Here is a 21,808-nt window from a genome sequence, read left to right on the forward strand (position 1 = left end):
ATTCCTGCAGGATCCCACAGTGCTGAGAAGCTGATCTCGTCTAGGTTCCACACTGGGGAATCACCCGTCATGCTTCTGCTGCAGCCACGTGGCCCTGCTGCCATTGCTCAGGCAGTGGTGGCTGCCGCGGCGCTGCACCATTCAATGCCTCTCCTTGTGCAGGGCACCGGGAAGGGGAAGCTGCCACCACACCTGCCCTTCTGCCCGTGGCACAGCTGGCTAGGAGTGACCAGGTGAGTGCAGCTCGCCACAGGCCGCACCAAGGTGGCAGCAGCTATGGTGGTGCATTGCTACATGCTACACCAGGGATGGCCCCAGTGGTGGTGTTTTCACTATCCATTGAAAAAGCAGTGTGTGCGCTGTGTCCATTTTCTTCTTAAATATGTAATCACAGAGGTCTTACCAACTGTCTGTAATTGGACCAGCAGCATGTCCATCTTCAGAGCCATCAGAGATTGGCTCTGTCAGACATGGTGGAAGCATCTAGCAACCTGTCACAGAAGCTACCCATGTACCCCTCCCCAACCCCCCACCCCTCACTACCAAAAACCAGGCTGTGCCAAGCCAACATAATGGGTCAGGGAGAGGTGTGGGGTTGTTCTGGTTTGAAAACCAGCGAGACACTCTAAGTCAGAAATACAATTTATTGGGAAAAGGGAAAAGAGACAAAATACATGCAATAATATAAAAGGAAGACCACCGACAAAGTCAGAATACAACCTGACACCCCTTTGGCCAGCGTGTTGGTAGCAGTCCAAATTGGAGTGGCTGCAGTCCTCTTGGAGTGGCAGATGTGGTTTCTGTTTGAGCAGTGGCCCTGTAGAAAAAGTGTAGTCAGTCTAGTGGAAAATCCCAGCTGTGTCCTCTTGGAAACCTGTGGGAAGGCTGCCTCTCTGTCTAAAAATCCCAGCATAGATCTAGGTGGGAACGCTTAGCTGCTCCCCCCTGGGCAGAGCATCTCACAATGGGCTGATGTCATTCTGACTCATGTGGTGGGTACTTGATCACCTGTTAAACTGGCTCCTGGATGGAGTTACCTCTGAGTCATGTGGGAAGACATTGATGGGCCCATTCACAGGAGATAAGGAAAATTGCCCAGAGAATAACTGCTACAAAGATGGCAATAGAAAACTTCTTGCTCTCAATCTCGGAGAGGGGTCCAAGAACACACCAAGCTAGAAATGAGGGCCAGCTTCAAGTCTTTGTCTGAAATCGGAGGTCCTCACAGGCTCCACTGAGATGCCAGTTTGTGCTCTTGCCTGTCTCTGGAAGCTGTTTATGGCTGGACAGCCCAGGACACCACTGGTACAGAGTGACAATTGGGCAGAGTTCATCCAGCTTCCTAGTGCTGCCCAAAGAAGCAATGCCCCCTGGCTTCTCCAGCCACACCATCCAGCCTGCTCCCCCTTGACAGCAGTGACTTTCAGGTGGCCCACCAAGGGACTGAGGTATGGCCTCATACCCACAGAAGCTATTCCTAGCTACATGGCATCTGGCCATTGCAAAGCACTGGCCACCTTGTAAAAGGCAGCAGGAGTACAAATGGAACTTGCATTTGTCCAAAGTGACTACTCCAAGGGAAATCTGTGGGTCTGTAAATGGCGTTTCCCATCTGATAAGGATGAAACATTTCCATCCCCAGCAAGACCAGCAAGGAGGAAAGCTCAGTTTCACATGGTCGCACTGCACCATACCCAGAGGAGCAGCAGTGTAAAACTCCCTGTACAGTGGCTGCAGGGGAAACTCCTTTTGTGTGGGTCCCTCAAAGAAGGCAGGACATTGGCTTCTCAATGACAACAATAAATGTAGTTTATCCAAGGATATACTTCTAATTTAGAAGTGATTAGCAACTTGGAAGACCAAAGCTAAGACATCTATAATTGCAGAAGTGGATACAAAACGAGGGAATTCCATCACATGGCTGCAGAGACTGTTAAATCAGTGTTGTAAGGCTCAGTGCAGCTCCAGAAGGGTTAAATCCTTTCCTTTAGAAGACAAGAGCAGCCTGCCTGAACTGGCAGGTACAGATAGTGTCACTATAGTGTTGCAGAGGATAGATAGATATGATTGTTATTTTAGCTAGCCAGATGTCACTTCTACCCTTGGATGAATCCTGGAGTGAAATGGACTGTTCCATCCCACCCTGCAAAAGATTGTGGTTCATCCCGCACCTCTGTACCTGCCCCTAAAACAGAGTCTGTAACCCCATTGGCCCATACCTTGTCCCAGCCCACCTGGGAGCCCCTAATAAGGGGGCTCTGAGCGGCCATGCGGCCTCTTGGCCCTCTCCTCCCCTCTTGGACTTCCTCCCTCCCTGGGGCTTCCCCTCTCCTAAACCCTCCGTTTCTCTCTCCCCTCCCCCATCCTCCTAAGCCCGGCCACGTGCTACGCCTGAGAGCACGAGGCTCGAGCATCCCTGAATTCTCCAATAAACCTCTTCCCCCAAGAGCAAGCTTCAGAGATCTCTGCCTCCCAACACCCCCAACCGTGCAACAGGAGCCTACTCTTCCCTCAACTGGCGCCCAACGTGAAAGAAAAAGGAACCCACGAATTTCGACACCTCCATGCACGGTAATTACCTGTGATAGCCTCCTCTTCGCTCTGAGCACAGGCTGTCGTTGCTAAGCAACGTAGAAGCCTTATCTCTTTAAAGTTTGCCGAGGCATTTTACCCTCGAGCACCATCGCCTGTGAATAGCCGGCTTTTGGAGCTCTTGGGACTGCCCGAGCAAGGAGCTGTGAGCCGGTGGCACGTGGCCACGTTAAGAGAGCGCACCGAGCACTGCCCAGCACTGCCTGCGCTGGAAGCCCCGAGGGGGGAGGTCTGAAGGTCCCGAGCACGGAAAAGCCGTCCGGAGAGACGCCCGGAGCTCTGAGGGGACCTGTGCAGAGTCCTGAGGAGAGGATCTCTGCTTTTGCGAACTCGAGGTGAGCTACACAGGTCTAAAATATGGGACAATCCCACTCTACCCAAGATAGAGATCTCTATAAGCAATTTAACCATCTTTTACGTAGTTATAACAGTAGTTTGCCTAAGAAAGAGTTAAAATCCCTTTTGGAATGGGTCCTGCCCCACTTCCCTCATGCGGATCGATCAGCCGCCTTTACCAAAGACTTCTGGGACTCAGTAGGTGATAGGCTTTTTATTGAGATTTCCAGGAGAGACGCCGTTGCTTGCAGGTTACTCCCAGCTTTTAGAGCTGTGGCCGAATTGTTCGTTCTGCAAAAGCCGGTCCCGGCCATGTGGCCGGCCCACGCGGCTGCTGACGACTGCGCCGCGATCCCCTTCCGCCCCGCCCCTCCCCCTCCCGCCGCGGCCCCGGCCGCAACCGCCGCAGCCGCCCCCCTGAGCGACGCGGTTCCCACCGCCCCCGCCCTGGCCCCTGCGACCCCCCATCCAACCCCCGCGCCGCGCCGCCGGGCGCCGGCCCCCGCGGCCGCTTCCACCCCTGCCGCTTCCGCCGCGACCGCGACCCCACCCCCAACCGCCGCGGCTGCGCCGGCCCCCGCGACCACCCCCCGCACCCCCCCGATCCCCGCGCCGCGCCGCCTGCCGCCGGGCTCGGCGGCCCCCGCCGCGGCCGCTCCCGCCCCTCCCACCTCCGCCGCGACCTCACCCCCCACCGCCGCGATCAGCCCCGGCCCCGCCCCACCCCCCGCGGCCGCCGCTCCTGTCCCGGCCCCCGCTGCCGCCCCGCCCCCCCTACTGGCCGCGGGGCTCGTGCCCGCCCCGGCTCCCCCCGAAACCCCCCTAGCAGCGGCTGTTGCTACTTTCGTTGGCTCCTTACAAAGCGCCTTCGCCGCGTTTCTACAAACGCTCGATCCGGCGATCACCGCCGCCGCTGCCTTGCCGCCGCTGCCCGCGCCGGGAGGGCGCTTGGCCACGCCCCCAATCCCGGACGTGCGACAGGAAGCACCGGGAAGCCCGGTGCGCCCACCCCAGCCCGAGCCCCGGCCGTGGGGGGACACCCCGGGTCCCCGCGCCGCGACCCCGCCACCCCCCGCCCCCCGCAAACCCCCCCGCGGAACGTGCCCATCGTCAGCATGCTCCGGCGGGGCGGCAGACGCGGCCGCCATCTTGGTTCGGCCGGCGGACCACGTGGTGCGCCCCGCGCATGCGCAGTTCGCGGTGCCCCCGGTCCAGCCGGTCCCCGTCGCCTCTGCCGCGCCGCCGATAGAGCCTGCCACTCCCGCCGCGCCCCGTGCCGCGACCCCACCACCCCCCGCCTCCCGGCAAACCCCCCGCGGTGCGGGCCCAACATCAGACGGCTCCGGCGGGGCGGCAGACGCGGCCGCCATCTTGGTTCGGCCGGCGGACCACGTGGTGCGCCCCGCGAATGCGCGGTTCGCGGTGCCCCCGGTCTGGCCGGTTCCCGCCGCCTCTGCCGCGCCGCCGACGGAGCCCGCCGCTCCCCCCGCGCCCCGTGCCGCGGTCTGCGATCAGCCAGAACCCCCGAGCTCAGCGGCGGCGCCGGCAGAACCCCCGGAGCCGCCAGAAGGAGCCCCACCGCCGACGCCGGGGACCACCGAGTCGCTTCCGGGTTTGCCGCTAAAGCCCTCCGTGCCGGGTGCCCGCCCGGAACTCCGGCCAGCCGTGCAACAAGTAATTCTCGTCACCCCACCGCCGCCCCTACAGCCCCTGGATGCCCCCACTTCCTCTCCTAGGCTGCATCCACATTCCACAGCTGCAGCCTCAGCTTGGAGAGATCCCTCCGCATCCTCAGGTTTCTCCCACGAGCCTTTGCTGACAGTCTCCACTCCTGCCCCTCTGCCCCAGCTGTTGGCAGCTGCTGCATCTAATTCACAGCTTAGCATGCAGCCAGGGAAAGAGGAACAGCACCTGGCAGCTGCTTTGACGAGTACAGGATCCACGGAGAACTGTGCTACCCCTACCAGTACCACCCCTGCTGCCTCAGTTTCCCAGGATGCTCAGGGAATCATTGATGGCCTCCAACTGATGGACAGGCATATATCCAAGCCTCATGGTCCCAGAGAGTGGACAGCTGTCCCATCTCTGGACGAGAGAGAATTCCTAGTAGCGGCAGGAGATAGTAGCTTCCATTTCTCCTATTGTTACCAGCTGTTAGGGGGTACCATAGAAAAGACATCTGAGGCCCTAGAAAGCAGCTTATTAAAACAGACAAGGGGAATATATAAGGCCACACCCCAAAATAGGTTCAGCAAAGCCCCATACGCATACAATCTTTCAAATTGCTGTATAGGACAGCCTGACATGCCCATTTACAGACACTTTCTGAACAACAAAAAAGTAAAAATAAAAGTCTTGATCAAGACCTCAGTCACAGGACAAATAGAAAGCCCATGCAACCTTGTAACGTGGGAGAGAGGGTTTGCTTGTGTCTCTACAGGCGAAGGACTCAGATGGACCCCGGCAAAGAATGTAAGGCCTTACCATACACCGAAATCTGGCAGTGCCCTCACCAGTGGCAGTGACTTTGCAGGTGCAAACCAAGAAGCAAGCGCTCAGATTTGAACTGTGCTAAGACGAGATGAAAACTACCTGCCAGAAACAATTCAAGACTATGGACATTTATTTTCACATGCATGTTAATTTTGTACCCTTGTTGTTACATTTGTTCTCTTATTTCAAATTTTTGTATTGAGATTTCACCTATAGGTTAACCAAAGACAAATGCCTGGGTAACTCTGGCCAAGACTGCAAGCTCTGATACCATATCTCTAACTGATACAAAGCTCTAATAGACTTTTTCAACCTAGTCAATTATAGAACCTTCCTCAAAAGATTTTAATAACACTACCTCAGTTAAATTCTTCCATTAGACTAAAGCAGTCAAAAGGTTAAAATGCTCAATCAGTAAAGAAATAAACGCCACCTTGATTACAATTAATAATCTAGCTAAACAGTTTATCTGAAGGTTTGAGCTCTGCATCTTGGCTGAAGGAACTCTGTAAAGTAAGCTTGATTGTTTTTAGAGTAATAAGTATAGTTTCATTAGCAATATGTTATGTACCCCAAGTTGTGCAAAAATAGTAATTAAGTCTGTATTTACCTTTTCAAAAGTTTAATGAAAAGGGGCAATTGTTGCAGAGGATAGATAGATATGATTGTTATTTTAGCTAGCCAGATGTCACTTCTACCCTTGGATGAATCCTGGAGTGAAATGGACTGTTCCATCCCACCCTGCAAAAGATTGTGGTTCATCCTGCACCTCTGTACCTGCCCCTAAAACAGAGTCTGTAACCCCATTGGCCCATACCTTGTCCCAGCCCACCTGGGAGCCCCTAATAAGGGGGCTCTGAGCGGCCATGCAGCCTCTTGGCCCTCTCCTCCCCTCTTGGACTTCCTCCCTCCCTGGGGCTTCCCCTCTCCTAAACCCTCCGTTTCTCTCTCCCCTCCCCCATCCTCCTAAGCCCGGCCACGTGCTACGCCTGAGAGCACGAGGCTCGAGCATCCCTGAATTCTCCAATAAACCTCTTCCCCCAAGAGCAAGCTTCAGAGATCTCTGCCTCCCAACACCCCCAACCGTGCAACAGGAGCCTACTCTTCCCTCAACTGGCGCCCAACGTGAAAGAAAAAGGAACCCACGAATTTCGACACCTCCATGCACGGTAATTACCTGTGATAGCCTCCTCTTCGCTCTGAGCACAGGCTGTCGTTGCTAAGCAACGTAGAAGCCTTATCTCTTTAAAGTTTGCCGAGGCATTTTACCCTCGAGCACCATCGCCTGTGAATAGCCGGCTTTTGGAGCTCTTGGGACTGCCCGAGCAAGGAGCTGTGAGCCGGTGGCACGTGGCCACGTTAAGAGAGCGCACCGAGCACTGCCCAGCACTGCCTGCGCTGGAAGCCCCGAGGGGGGAGGTCTGAAGGTCCCGAGCACGGAAAAGCCGTCCGGAGAGACGCCCGGAGCTCTGAGGGGACCTGTGCAGAGTCCTGAGGAGAGGATCTCTGCTTTTGCGAACTCGAGGTGAGCTACACAGGTCTAAAATATGGGACAATCCCACTCTACCCAAGATAGAGATCTCTATAAGCAATTTAACCATCTTTTACGTAGTTATAACAGTAGTTTGCCTAAGAAAGAGTTAAAATCCCTTTTGGAATGGGTCCTGCCCCACTTCCCTCATGCGGATCGATCAGCCGCCTTTACCAAAGACTTCTGGGACTCAGTAGGTGATAGGCTTTTTATTGAGATTTCCAGGAGAGACGCCGTTGCTTGCAGGTTACTCCCAGCTTTTAGAGCTGTGGCCGAATTGTTCGTTCTGCAAAAGCCGGTCCCGGCCATGTGGCCGGCCCACGCGGCTGCTGACGACTGCGCCGCGATCCCCTTCCGCCCCGCCCCTCCCCCTCCCGCCGCGGCCCCGGCCGCAACCGCCGCAGCCGCCCCCCTGAGCGACGCGGTTCCCACCGCCCCCGCCCTGGCCCCTGCGACCCCCCATCCAACCCCCGCGCCGCGCCGCCGGGCGCCGGCCCCCGCGGCCGCTTCCACCCCTGCCGCTTCCGCCGCGACCGCGACCCCACCCCCAACCGCCGCGGCTGCGCCGGCCCCCGCGACCACCCCCCGCACCCCCCCGATCCCCGCGCCGCGCCGCCTGCCGCCGGGCTCGGCAGCCCCCGCCGCGGCCGCTCCCGCCCCTCCCACCTCCGCCGCGACCTCACCCCCCACCGCCGCGATCAGCCCCGGCCCCGCCCCACCCCCCGCGGCCGCCGCTCCTGTCCCGGCCCCCGCTGCCGCCCCGCCCCCCCTACTGGCCGCGGGGCTCGTGCCCGCCCCGGCTCCCCCCGAAACCCCCCTAGCAGCGGCTGTTGCTACTTTCGTTGGCTCCTTACAAAGCGCCTTCGCCGCGTTTCTACAAACGCTCGATCCGGCGATCACCGCCGCCGCTGCCTTGCCGCCGCTGCCCGCGCCGGGAGGGCGCTTGGCCACGCCCCCAATCCCGGACGTGCGACAGGAAGCACCGGGAAGCCCGGTGCGCCCACCCCAGCCCGAGCCCCGGCCGTGGGGGGACACCCCGGGTCCCCGCGCCGCGACCCCGCCACCCCCCGCCCCCCGCAAACCCCCCCGCGGAACGTGCCCATCGTCAGCATGCTCCGGCGGGGCGGCAGACGCGGCCGCCATCTTGGTTCGGCCGGCGGACCACGTGGTGCGCCCCGCGCATGCGCAGTTCGCGGTGCCCCCGGTCCAGCCGGTCCCCGTCGCCTCTGCCGCGCCGCCGATAGAGCCTGCCACTCCCGCCGCGCCCCGTGCCGCGACCCCACCACCCCCCGCCTCCCGGCAAACCCCCCGCGGTGCGGGCCCAACATCAGACGGCTCCGGCGGGGCGGCAGACGCGGCCGCCATCTTGGTTCGGCCGGCGGACCACGTGGTGCGCCCCGCGAATGCGCGGTTCGCGGTGCCCCCGGTCTGGCCGGTTCCCGCCGCCTCTGCCGCGCCGCCGACGGAGCCCGCCGCTCCCCCCGCGCCCCGTGCCGCGGTCTGCGATCAGCCAGAACCCCCGAGCTCAGCGGCGGCGCCGGCAGAACCCCCGGAGCCGCCAGAAGGAGCCCCACCGCCGACGCCGGGGACCACCGAGTCGCTTCCGGGTTTGCCGCTAAAGCCCTCCGTGCCGGGTGCCCGCCCGGAACTCCGGCCAGCCGTGCAACAAGTAATTCTCGTCACCCCACCGCCGCCCCTACAGCCCCTGGATGCCCCCACTTCCTCTCCTAGGCTGCATCCACATTCCACAGCTGCAGCCTCAGCTTGGAGAGATCCCTCCGCATCCTCAGGTTTCTCCCACGAGCCTTTGCTGACAGTCTCCACTCCTGCCCCTCTGCCCCAGCTGTTGGCAGCTGCTGCATCTAATTCACAGCTTAGCATGCAGCCAGGGAAAGAGGAACAGCACCTGGCAGCTGCTTTGACGAGTACAGGATCCACGGAGAACTGTGCTACCCCTACCAGTACCACCCCTGCTGCCTCAGTTTCCCAGGATGCTCAGGGAATCATTGATGGCCTCCAACTGATGGACAGGCATATATCCAAGCCTCATGGTCCCAGAGAGTGGACAGCTGTCCCATCTCTGGACGAGAGAGAATTCCTAGTAGCGGCAGGAGATAGTAGCTTCCATTTCTCCTATTGTTACCAGCTGTTAGGGGGTACCATAGAAAAGACATCTGAGGCCCTAGAAAGCAGCTTATTAAAACAGACAAGGGGAATATATAAGGCCACACCCCAAAATAGGTTCAGCAAAGCCCCATACGCATACAATCTTTCAAATTGCTGTATAGGACAGCCTGACATGCCCATTTACAGACACTTTCTGAACAACAAAAAAGTAAAAATAAAAGTCTTGATCAAGACCTCAGTCACAGGACAAATAGAAAGCCCATGCAACCTTGTAACGTGGGAGAGAGGGTTTGCTTGTGTCTCTACAGGCGAAGGACTCAGATGGACCCCGGCAAAGAATGTAAGGCCTTACCATACACCGAAATCTGGCAGTGCCCTCACCAGTGGCAGTGACTTTGCAGGTGCAAACCAAGAAGCAAGCGCTCAGATTTGAACTGTGCTAAGACGAGATGAAAACTACCTGCCAGAAACAATTCAAGACTATGGACATTTATTTTCACATGCATGTTAATTTTGTACCCTTGTTGTTACATTTGTTCTCTTATTTCAAATTTTTGTATTGAGATTTCACCTATAGGTTAACCAAAGACAAATGCCTGGGTAACTCTGGCCAAGACTGCAAGCTCTGATACCATATCTCTAACTGATACAAAGCTCTAATAGACTTTTTCAACCTAGTCAATTATAGAACCTTCCTCAAAAGATTTTAATAACACTACCTCAGTTAAATTCTTCCATTAGACTAAAGCAGTCAAAAGGTTAAAATGCTCAATCAGTAAAGAAATAAACGCCACCTTGATTACAATTAATAATCTAGCTAAACAGTTTATCTGAAGGTTTGAGCTCTGCATCTTGGCTGAAGGAACTCTGTAAAGTAAGCTTGATTGTTTTTAGAGTAATAAGTATAGTTTCATTAGCAATATGTTATGTACCCCAAGTTGTGCAAAAATAGTAATTAAGTCTGTATTTACCTTTTCAAAAGTTTAATGAAAAGGGGCAATTGTTGCAGAGGATAGATAGATATGATTGTTATTTTAGCTAGCCAGATGTCACTTCTACCCTTGGATGAATCCTGGAGTGAAATGGACTGTTCCATCCCACCCTGCAAAAGATTGTGGTTCATCCTGCACCTCTGTACCTGCCCCTAAAACAGAGTCTGTAACCCCATTGGCCCATACCTTGTCCCAGCCCACCTGGGAGCCCCTAATAAGGGGGCTCTGAGCGGCCATGCAGCCTCTTGGCCCTCTCCTCCCCTCTTGGACTTCCTCCCTCCCTGGGGCTTCCCCTCTCCTAAACCCTCCGTTTCTCTCTCCCCTCCCCCATCCTCCTAAGCCCGGCCACGTGCTACGCCTGAGAGCACGAGGCTCGAGCATCCCTGAATTCTCCAATAAACCTCTTCCCCCAAGAGCAAGCTTCAGAGATCTCTGCCTCCCAACACCCCCAACCGTGCAACAGGAGCCTACTCTTCCCTCACTATAGGACACGTGAAAACACGACACGAGCTGCTGCTATTGCAAAGGTGAAAAAGAGAAAGTTTATTTTCTGACTCCAGCATTTATACTTTTCCAAAAGTGACAGTGGATTGGAAGGTGAATGTGCCACCTCTCCAATGACAGTGGACAAACTACCAGTACATCAAATTTCTCCACCTCTATGGAGGAACGGTAAACAATAGATTGTTTACAGAAAGTTGTGTGAGAAAGTTCTCTACAAGAATGTAAACTCAGAAGGCTTTAAAAAATCTTAAGAATCAGGACAACACAGATAGGCCCTCTTCTCAGGCAAAGCAAGCAGTTGGATTGGCCAGGTGGTCAGAAACCATAATTCAGCAGAGGCTCCAAGGCATAGGCAATGGTTGTTTTCCAGTTTTTCCTAGAGCAGCTGGATTTGGGAGCAGTTGCTGTCTGTGGCAACATGGGTGACAGCTTTAGTGGTGTGCATGTGCTGTAAAAGAAGACCTTGCACAAAACAGAACAGCAGAAATACAGGCACCTCTAATACCCTGTTCATGGGTGTTATATGTGGTGACCAGGGAGCTGCTGCAGGGGCAGCTGCCTTTCTCCTCCTTACAGGAGGGCACCTGCATGGCCCCTCTGTGTGTGTCTGTGTCCATGCACATGTGCTGCTCCAGAAAGGAGACAATGACTTGACCAGAGCTGCTGGTGCCCTTGCATGTGAGGTGATGTAGGAAAGGATTTCGCCCACTGTTTCTTCTGGTTTTGGTGGTAGAGGCTGTTGGTTTCTGATCTGGTTGCAAAGTCTTGCAAGTTATCAAATACTTCTCAGGGAGACTGTCTAGACCTCAGTTTACTTGCTAAGAGCAGCATTTTCTTTAAAGTCAGGTTCAAACTCTTTCACCTAGAAGATCCAAGGACCACTGTGAAAACTGTCCTGTGATGTGATGTGATGTGATGTGATGCGATGTGATGTGATGTGATGTCATGTCATGTCATGTCATGTCCTGTCCTGTCCTGTCCTGTCATGTCATGTCATGTTATGATGTGATGTGATGTACAAGGCAGTGTTTTGTTTAAAAATGTGCTTGAACCTAACTAATAAACCACCACCAAAAACTGTAGTTAGAGTCTCTGACTGTCTCAAAGCAGGGCTTAAAAACTCTTGAGAGAGCCAGTGAGGAACACAGTAGCTGCACAGCACAAGGCAGCCAGACACTGACCTGGCTGAGTTGAGATTGCTGCAACAGCTCTCCATGATGCAGCAGTCACTGTGTGAGAGAGAGACGGCATCCAAAGACAGCAGGGTCATTCCAGTGGGAGGGGGCTGTTTTTATTAAAAGAGGTAGCAGTGAGGACTCTGTGGTGACCTTTACTTCCCTACCAAGGAGTTTAAGCAAGGAAGCCTTGTGGATGTGGCAGCCTGGTCAAAGAGAGAGAAAACTAGGTAAGTTTTCTCAGAATTGACTTGAGAGACTTTAGGGAGTTGAAGATAAATAATGATAGCTTGCTATTATAAACAACCTGCAGATGCTGTTTTCCTACTCTCTGCTTTCTTGTTTTTCTCAAAGATTGTTTATAAGAAAGGTGTCTTCTTAATTAGCCAATCATGTGAAATGTGTTGATTAATTGACCAACCAGGTCTGTCTGTATTGGAACAATGTATAAAAAGAGAGGATCTGAAGTAAAGATGAGGTGCTATGCAAACCAGCCTTCTAGTGAGTCTGTGTAATTTCTTACTCAATACCAACAACATCTAGTGACCCTGCTGTTAGTCACAGCGATTGGCCCTTTGTGGATGGCAGGACAGACAGAGACGCCCCGGACCCCCGTGTAGTAGATAGGGACAGGCGATCGGAAGATCTCGGGATGTGATGGAAAGAAAGACCCTTCCCCCTCTCACCCTGCAACATGTTATCTATTACCCCCAGAGCATGTAACCACACCTAACCCAGTAGTTTTCCACTCCTTACTAATCCTAGAGACCCTACCAACCCCCCCTGATATAGCAAAGTCCCCCGAGACTATTTAAACCCATGAGATAAGATAATAAACGCTTTTGACCATCCACCACATTGGTGTTAGCGTCTGTTGTTAGCCCGAGTAGCCCGGGCAAAGCTGGGCTGCCGTGCTGTTCCTTGCAACCAGGTTGCCTTGCCTTCCCCTGAAGGCAACATATCTGGTGCTGAAGCCCAGGAAGATTCTCTCGGGTAGTGGGAGTCACCTGGACAAGGGCAGCGGCCGAAGCGGTGAGACCGTATCTTGGCGAGGGAGACGTCCCGGGACCCGCGATCATCATGGACACCATCGTGAAGGTCGTGAGTGCGATTCATAAGCAGTGGGGTATTAAGTGCAGGCTCAAAGACTTTTATCTTGCTATAGCAAGGCTGCTTGAGCTTGGGGCAATTGACTGCTCCATGGATGTTTTACATCCAGAGATATGGGAAAAATGCACAGCCATGCTGGCCGAGGACACGAAATCCTCAGGCAGTGGCAGAAGCCTTAAGGCGTGGGGCAAAGTAGAGAAAGCCCTACGCAAAGCAATAGAAGAGCAGGAGACATGGAGCGCAGCGCGTACGTGTTTATTGGTTACACCCAAGCTAGGGGTAGGAGCGGCAACGCAAACCGCCCCTGAGGGCGATCTGCCCTGGAGCGGGGATCCGGGGGGGCCCGGCGCGCCACCCTCCTCCCTGGGCTAGAGCCCAAACCCCCCCGCGGAAACTACCCAAAAATATGCGGCTTCCCCATCCGTCCCGCCACCACCGATCGGTGACCCGCTGCCGGAGGTGCAGCAGCGCGCGGAATCCTTTTGGCAGGGACTGGCGAGGGAATCCAGAGAGGCAGAAACCGCGGCTCAGGAAGAGATCCTAACCGCGCCGCCACCGTACTCTGTTGAAAATGGCGCCGGCGGCCAAGGAGAGGGGCGGGGCGCGGGCGGTCTCAGCGGGAAAAGCCCGGAGGCGCGGAGTTTTACGAATGTGTGTATGCGGGAGAAAGAGGAGGAGAGCGGCAGAGGGCACGGAGCCAATCGGCAGCCGTGGCGGACGCTGCTACCATTTAAGGGAGAGACCCCCCCCTGCAGGAGACAGGGCGAGCCCGGGGGGCGGCAGCGGCGCCACCCCCGGGGGGAGGAGCAAGGTTGGAGCCAGGCAAAAAAGCACCAAGCCCCGGAAGTGCACTGGCATTCGACTTCCGACTCGGAGTCCAGCAGCAGCTCCGGCAGCTCAGAAGAGCTGATGGAGGCTGGCTGGGACTCTGAAACGGAGGAAACGGAGCCAATGCAATTTAAAACAAAACCGAGTAAAGCTTTAAGCCGCACCGAAAAGCAACCACAATATGAACCAGCCCAGTTTAACAACTGGAGAAAAATAAAAATAGCCTGTGCTGAATGGGCCCCAGCGGCTGCTATCCAAGCCTTCCCGGTGAGGATCACCGGCCCGGAAGGAAACCAGCAGAGGGTATATACCCCGGTAAACCCAGAAGATGTACAGTCAATTGTCAAAGCCATTGCAGAAAAAGGAATCAATTTGGCCATGGTCTCCACTTTAATCTATGGTCTCTTTGGTAATGACGACTTGCTTCCCTTTGATATCAAGTGAATAGGTCTCATGATACTTGATGGTGCAGGAATGATTGTGTTTAGACAGGAATGGGAGGATAATTGTACAAAGCTACTAGCCCAAGCATCTGATGCGGGGCAACCACTGCACGGCTTGAGCTTATCCAGGCTGATGGGAAAGCACGATGATATGATCACGCCTCTGCAACAAGCCATGCAGATGCGGGCTGAGGAGGTCAGGGTGACCACTCGGGCTGCTAGGGAGGCTATTCGTGCAGCCTCCCGGGTCGTGGCTAAGCCGTCGCCGTGGTCCACCATGAGGCAGGCAGGGATCGAAAGCTTCACGCAGTTTGTGGATCGCCTGCAGGCAGCGATAGACTCCTCTACCCTGCCAGCAGAGGCAAAGGACCCCGTGGTAGCTGACTGCTTGCGCCAGCAGTGCAACTCTGTCACCAAGGATATCTTACGTTCCCTGCCAGCCGGAGCCAGCCTGGCTGACATGATCAGACATGTAGTGAGGGAAGAGCACCTGACACCCATTCAGGCAGCCATCCACACCCTGACCAGTGCCATGGCATGTTTCAAGTGTGGTAAGGCAGGTCACATCGCGGTGAGCTGTCCCCAGCCGGCACGGCAGCCCGCCGCGGCGCCTCCACCCCAAGCACGCCCAAGAGGAGCCTGTTGGGGCTGCGGGAGGAAGGGGCACCTCGCTAAGGAATGCAGGTCCTGGCCCCAGGGAAACAGGAAAGGGACGGGGTGTGCGTGCCGCACTCAGCCTCCTCCCACCACGAATGCAAGGCGGCCCATCTATGCCAATCCCCAGTGGGGCGGGGCGCCCTTATACCCCATACCCCCACGGGAGGCAGCCAACTTTGTACCCCCACCAGCGACACAATTGCAGATTTTCGCAACACAGCCTGCGGTACCTTCGCACCCACTACCACCGCAAGCAGCGCCTGTGCCGCAGGGTCAGCAGGAGATGCCCCAGAGCGGGACCCCTGGGTGGCCCTGGCCATGAAAATAGGGAAGGAGCCCCCGAAGGTGTGGGGGACGTGCCGCCTTTATGGCAGTCAGGACCCCCATGTCATAGGGCTTCAGTTTTGGGCAGACACAGGAGCAGACTGCTCCATTTTTCCCCAAACACTGTGGCCCCAACATTGGCAATGCCAAGAAGTCCCCCCAGTGAACGGAGTGGGAGGGCCGTCCCGAGCTTGGAAAAGCACCCAATTAGTAGCTATAACACTTCATACAAAAAAGGGACCAGAACAAACAGTAGCAATCCACCCCTACATTTTGCAAAACTCTCCACCCCTGATAGGAAGGGACATCCTTGCTATGTTAGGAGTCAGGATTACAAATTTATAATGAGGGCCACTGACATACACCCACTGCTGCCAATCAAACTGACTTGGAAATCACCAGACCCCATATGGGTCGAGCAGTGGCCTCTATCAAAGCTTCGAATGGCAGCCTTGCTGGAACTGGTCGACTGCGAGCTGCAAAAGGGTCACAAAGAACCCTCCACCAGCCAGTGGAACACCCCCGTATTTGTAATCCCCAAGAGATCTGGAGAAGGTTATCATCTCATCCACGACCTGAGGGAGGTGAACAAGACAATCCAACCCATGGACCCAGTTCAGACACTGCTGCCCACGAACTCAGACATCCCTGAAGGGCAGCCATGTGCGGTGCTGGACATCAAAGACTGTTTCTTTTCAATACCCCTGCATGCTGAGGACAAAGAACGATTCGCCTTTTCCATCGTGTTCCCAAACGGCGAGTGACCTAACCTCCGTTTCCAGTGGAAGGTGCTACCACAAGGTCTCGTGGACAGCCCGACCGTATGCCAGATCACCGTGGACAGGGCACTGATGCCAGTCCGACACTCCCACCCTGCTGCAACCATCATTCAGTACATGGACGACATCCTCGTCGCTGCACCATCAGCAAGCCAAGTGGACCACCTAGTGTCCACGATCACAGAAACTCTCCAGGCCAACGGCTTTGAGATCGCAAACACGAAGATCAAGAGAGGACTGTGCGTGACCTTCCTGGGAGTGGGGATCACAAATTCCTACATGACCCCCCCCAGGGTGAAGGTCCGCCAAGACATCAAGATGGTCCATGACATGCAGCGCCTTGTGGGATCTCTGCAGTGGCTCCGCAATGTCATCCTGGTTCCTCCAGAGGTCATGGACCCCTTATATGACCTCCTGAAAGGAAAACACCCCTGGGACCCCAAGGAGCTGACACCACAAGCAACGGACTCTCTCGATTCATCGAACGTCAGATGTCCACTGGCACACTTGCCAGGTGGAACCCAAGCGTACCACTAGATTTATACGTCCACTTCATGCAGAAGGGAGGAGTGGGAGCACTGGCCCAAGGACCTTCCGAAAAATCCCAGCCGATCCAATGGGTGGTCCTCGGAAGACCAACTCATGCATTTTCCCCAGGAGTTGAATGCATTACTAACCTCATCATGGAAGGCAGGAAACTCGCCCTGAGACACCTGGGGACTGAGCCGGCAAGGATCCACCTCCCCTTCCGCAAGCGACTGACCATGGAGTCAACCGCGATATTGGAGCACCTGGTCCTTGCTCTCACTGGCTTCGGAGGAGAAATCTCCTATGCCACCAGACCACCTTGGACCCAGCTACTGACCATTGTCGACACAGATGTGCCACCAAAGGTCATGGATCGACCGCAGCCAGGACCGACGGTCTTTACAGACGCCTCCTCCACGACTTCTACTGCAGCAGCAGTGTGGCAGGCAGGAGAAATATGGCATTGTGTCAAAACATGTGACCCCACACTGTCAGCAACAGCTGGAAGCAGCAGCAGTCGTCTTGGCATGCAGACTCTTCCAAGATGAACACCTCTACATCGTAACAGAATCTATATTCGTGGCAAAGCTTTGCCTAGCCATGTCGAGACCAGGTGTGTCAGCATCTACAGCGGCCTCAATGCTTGAAGAGGCACTCATGACAGGGCACTGTGTCTGTCATTCACATCAACAGCTACAACCCAGTCAAGGGTTTCTTCCAGACTGGAAATGACAAAGCAGATGGCACGGCAAAGGGAGTGTGGACGTTGCAGGAAGCTCATCAACTGCACGAGTCACTCCACATTGGAGCCAAAGAACTGGCGAAGAGATGCGGGATCTCGACAGCAGACGCAAGACACGTGGTGGCCACTTGCCCTCACTGTCAGAAGTCACCCCTATGGACCGGTGGGGTCAACCTGAGAGGCCTCAAGGCCTCAGAAATCTGGCAGTCAGACTTCACTTTCTGCGAACTGCTGAAGTCCCGAGCATGGCTTGCAGTGACAGTGGACACTTACAGCGGAGCAATCGTGGCAACACAGCACCTCAAATCCAACTCTAATGCCACAATCCAGCACTGGCTGACAGTTATGGCATGGCTTGGTATCCCCAAGCAAATTAAAACTGACAATGCTTCCAATTTTATCTCCAAATCAGTGCAGGAATTCGCCTCGGTGTGGGGCATCGCCTTAGTACAAGGGATCCTATATAACAGCACCAGACAGGCCGTAGTTGAGCAAGCAAATCAGACCCTAAGAGCCAAGCTAGAAGTATTGGCAAAGGCAGAGGGCTTTGCCAATTCCATTCCCTCAGGAGACCAAGCACGCATGCTGGCAACCGCGTTGCTAGCACTGAACCAATTCCCTAGGGGAGATGAGACAAATAGTCCCATTCAAAAGCACTGGGCCACCCAGACACTAGAGGAGGGCCCACAGGTCATGATCAAAAACGAGCTAGGCGAATGGGAACGGGGCCAGAGACTGGTGCTTACGGGACGAGGGTACGCGGCAGTCAAAAAAGAGGACAGAATCAGGTGGTGTCCACTCAGGTCAATCAAACCTGACCTTCAGAATGAAACTAATGAAAAACTGTGAGTTTCTGTTTGCAGGACATGCTCGTGGACCATCCCCATGACGCATACACCCCTGTTCCAGAGGAAGATGATGGACCACCAAGCCACCAGACAAAACCCAAGAGTCCCACACCAGTGAGATCCAGACATGCACAGTGTCTTTGTGTGATTTTGCTGTTGGGGCTTGTGGCCGGGGGGCAAGCCGACCCAGGCCATTACCCCCATCAGCCATTCAGGTGGGTCATGCAACATCTTTCAAGCGACAAGGTGTTCAAAGAGGTCACCACAGTGAACACCCCATCCTTCATGTTCCACATAGCTGATCTGTTTCCAGGACAACCAAAACTACGGCCCATAAACCCATGTATCGTACTCATGTACATATCCTACTGGTGCCTAGCGTCCAACCCAGGGAAAAGGTACTGCAACTACCCGGGGTGGGGACATCGCGGATATTGGGGCTGCGAAACCATTGTTACAGATGCCAGACCATGGGGAGATGGGTGGCAACTGCAGGAGCCCGACAAATTTTTACAGTTCACCTGGGCACCCTTTGGCTGTGGAGACCACAATGCACAACCTAGATATCGGGGATGTGTAAGTTATAACATGACTGTTCTACAGCCAGATCACCCTAGTTGGGCCACAGGTAGAACATGGACAGTGGTCCTCAGAGGACCGAGAAGGTGGGTGAGTGTACGAATTATCAGGCTCCAACCACCAGCACCTCGACCAGTAGGACCCAAAAAAGTTATCAAGAACGTGCTAAAAGGGAAAAACACAACGCACCCCAGAACCTTGCCCCCAAAGGTCACCGATACCCCAACCGGCCATGCGGATGCCCTCCAGATAGGCCACACAGCTGAGTCAGACCCAAACCCAATCTTTCGTATGCTAGAAGCTACCTGAATGAAACCAAACCGAACCTAACTAACTCCTGTTGGCTTTGCTATGATGTTAAACCCCCTTTCTACGAAGGTATTGTTTTAGACACTCCCTTCAGTTACTCCACAGCCAGTGCCCCCCACCAGTGCAGATGGGACACTCCCCGCAGAGGAATCACCCTGAGTCAAATCACAGGACAGGGCAGATGTTTTGGCAATGCAACTTTAGCAAAGCAGAAAGGCAACTTCTGCACTAAAGTTGTCAAGCCCAACAGAAAGACCAATAAGTGGGTGGTCCCATCCACATCTGGGATGTGGGTTTGCCAACGATCAGGAGTAAGTCCTTGTGTGTTCCTTGCCAAATTTAATGACTCTATCGACTTCTGTGTCCAAGTTCTGATTGTTCCTAGGGTCCTGTACCACTCGGACGAAGAGGTATACCACCTTTTCGAGGAACCCGACAGACTCCACAAAAGAGAAATAATCACAGGTATAACTATCGCAATGCTGCTCGGCCTGGGAGCAGCTGGCACAGCCACGGGTGTCTCAGCCATCGCAACCCAACAGCACGGACTCTCTCAGCTGCAAATGACCATCGACAAAGACCTGCAGAGGATCGAGAAATCCATCTCCTATCTAGAGAAATCAGTCTCCTCGCTTTCAGAAGTAGTTTTACAAAATAGGCGAGGACTGGACCTCTTGTTCATGTAACAAGGAGGACTATGCGCAGCCTTGAAAGAGGAATGCTGCTTTTATGCAGATCATACAGGAGTCGTTAAAGACTCCATGGCAGAACTCTGAGATAGACTGGCTCAGAGAAAGAAAGACAGGGAAACCCAACAGGGCTGGTTCAAATCCTGGTTCAATCAATCGCCTTGGCTTACCACTTTAATTTCCGCCCTGGTAGGTCCACTGGCAATACTGCTTTTAGCTGTTACCATAGGACCATGCCTGCTGAACAAGCTAGTCTCATTTGTTCAGCCCATCTAGAACGGGCGAACATTCTGTTTGTAGGCCAGCAACAAATGCTGTAAACCAAAAACTGCAAACACTGCCAGTCGCAAAAGCCTTCGAAACTCACCTTGCGATAATTACTCAGGTTTACCAAACCCCTTTTTCCTTACCAAGTTACAAGTTTGTACCTCACTCCAGTGCCTATATCTACGACTACCTCATTTTATTTATGAAAAGGAGGGGGGAGATGTAGTAGATAGGGACAGGCGAACGGAAGATCTCGGGATGTGATGGAAAGAAAGACCCCTTCCCCCTCTCCTCCTGCAGCACATTATCTATTACCCCCAGAGCATGTAACCACACCTAACCCAGTAGTTTTCCACTCCTTACTAATCCTAGAGACCCTACCAACCCCCCCTGACGTAGCAAAGTCCCCTGAGACTATTTAAACCCATGAGATAATAAAGGCCTTTCGACTGTCCACCACATTGGTGTTAGCATGTGCTGTTGGCCCGAGTAGCCCGGGCAAAGCCGGGCTGCCATGCTGTTCCTTGCAACCAGGTTGCCTTGCCTTCCCCTGAAGGCAACACCCCCGCCAGACCTCTGCCAGGACCCCACAGCGCCCACATAGCCCACCTGTTTCTGGACACCCTCTGTTCCACCAGAGAGGTAATGACCTTTCCGTGCATCCTCCTGGAAAGGACTGGGAACGTGGTTTTGCCCTGATAGCTTGGAAACGTGGGCGGGAATGAATTCCCCAGCAAAGCGGACAGTTCATACTTCTTGCTGGAGGTTGGGGGCCAGTATTTCTGTGATGGGGAGTCACCTCTCTAGAGAAGAACACGCAATTGTTTCTGTGTGAAAGGACATGATTTCCTTTATTGAAGTCTCTGTGTCAGATGATTCGCTCTGCACTCTGCTTGCCTGGGCCAAATCTCATGACTTTCTGGTAGATATATACACTGCTGTTAGTCTGCAATTATGGGAGGCATTGGGCTACGGGCTCTGGAAGAAATTTCTAAACTGGGCCCCACCACAACTCGACTTATACCTCTATGGGGACTCCTATCTCGTGTGTTCTAAGGCCACACCCGGGGGGGCAGCCAGTCAGATATGGCGATCCTCCACCCTGGGGGGAGGATTTCCAGACCGGGTGGCTGTTGGCTTTTTCCAGCTCCACGTGGACTGGCAAGGAACATGGGGACCTCCCATGGAACCTATCTCACGACTAGAGATTATGTTCCACCAAAATATCCTTATCCCTACAACTCTGTGAAGCCGATATCTTCTCCTCCAGTAAAACCAACACTGCTGAGAGCGATAGCTGTGTCTCTGCCATGCCCGGGGAACGACCTCTCTCTGTTTGCACCATTTTCGACCCCTCCATTGCCACAGATAGAGCCAGAACTATCACCGCTGCAACCAGTGGGTTGTTCTTCTCTGCCCTGTGAAGAGAGGCTGGCAAGCCACTGCAACAACTGGCCCTGCTCCAGCTGCCAGTGATTCCTGCCTCCATCTGGAAGGGAGCAGGGGGATGGCCTTGCGCTGCCCCACAGGCAACTTGGCCCTGCCAGACAGCCCTGCCTTCCCCCTGCCACATGTTGGGACCGACTCTTTCAGGGTTGGCAGGAGCTGCTGTTCCCCCCCCCATCGTGGGTGAGGGTGGAGCCATCTCTGCTGTTGGTGGTTGCCACAGCCAGACTGGTCACTCTGTCAGCTCCCTTGTTGTCAGCACAGAGCCTGCACAGATGTACTGGCCACCCCCATCATCAGTACCTACCGGTGGGTGTTTCTTCCAGCCAATGTTGCAGCCCCTGCCAGCTTGCCCCTCCTCTTCCATGGTGCCTACACAGACAACAGCAGCTGTCACCACTGCATCAGCAGTATCTCTCCAAACAGTAAATCACACAATAGGAGCTATGTTCCCATTCGCCCGCTCACCTTTAGTTGCAGAACAACTGCCTTTTCCTCCTCCCTGCGCA

The 21,808-nt window shown here is 54.7% G+C and overlaps 1 long non-coding RNA gene across 1 annotated transcript; it reads right to left on the reverse strand.

The window, feature by feature from the left end:
* Positions 1-796: 796 nt before the first annotated feature.
* On the reverse strand, positions 797-21,808 carry LOC110469504 (uncharacterized). Its single transcript, XR_002465257.1, has 3 exons — positions 21,768-21,808; positions 21,607-21,671; positions 797-817 (listed from the first exon to the last, which is right to left on the reverse strand). It is a non-coding gene; the product is annotated as an uncharacterized LOC110469504 (long non-coding RNA).

This window comes from Lonchura striata, chromosome 28 (genome assembly GCF_046129695.1).
Source record: "Lonchura striata isolate bLonStr1 chromosome 28, bLonStr1.mat, whole genome shotgun sequence".
NCBI lineage: Eukaryota > Metazoa > Chordata > Aves > Passeriformes > Estrildidae > Lonchura > Lonchura striata.